This window comes from Chrysochloris asiatica, unplaced genomic scaffold (genome assembly GCF_000296735.1).
Source record: "Chrysochloris asiatica unplaced genomic scaffold, ChrAsi1.0 scaffold00227, whole genome shotgun sequence".
NCBI lineage: Eukaryota > Metazoa > Chordata > Mammalia > Afrosoricida > Chrysochloridae > Chrysochloris > Chrysochloris asiatica.
The window spans coordinates 195,216-195,959 of record NW_006408745.1 but is presented as its reverse complement, the minus strand read 5'-3'; positions in this window follow the sequence as shown (position 1 = coordinate 195,959).

Genomic DNA, 744 nt, shown 5'->3' with positions numbered 1-744 from the left:
TCAAGAAACCAAAAGAAACTTACAAAAGTGGAAGAATATACCATGGTTCTGGATAGAACGACTCAACCTCAAAGGGGGCTAGAAGTTGCCCAGTGAAAGAGACTTCCTGTGGTGCCTTTGCATTGCATAAGACCATATGTGGAACACAGAACCCCATCCAGAATCATCTGAGATCATAACTTTCCACTAGAAAGGACAAGTAGACTATACTCTGGAGCAGCTAGAAGAACAGAAGATACCTCGTGAAAGCAAGACTGGCAGGAAAAAATCCAAAACAATAATGACAGTCTGATTGATTACTACAAGAACAAGTGAGCTGTTCACCCAGGATCCATCAAGTCAAGTGGTCAGGTCCCCTCAGAGCAAACTCCCTTCTAATACTAAGACTCAAGGGGAATACATGAGCAAGCATATGGTTTGGCTGGTGACCACTTTGGTCCTCAATAAAGGGAAAAGGGAAAAAAAGAACAGCAATGAAGGTGGGAGCTAAGTCCAACCTCATTCAATAGACCCCTGTGAACCCAGGTGGAGACCTGGATGGCCAGCAGAATGGCAAGACCCGGGGACTCCTGGATCCAGAGGCAGTGACATGGCCACAAGGCTAGAGTGGAGAGTGAAGCATCCAGCTGATATGAAGTGAGGGTAGATGCACAAGAACACCCATACTTGCAGCTAGTACCCATTTGACCTGGCTTTGATGGCTGGATGATCAGAACTTGACTAGAAGAAGAAAGAAGAAGGGAA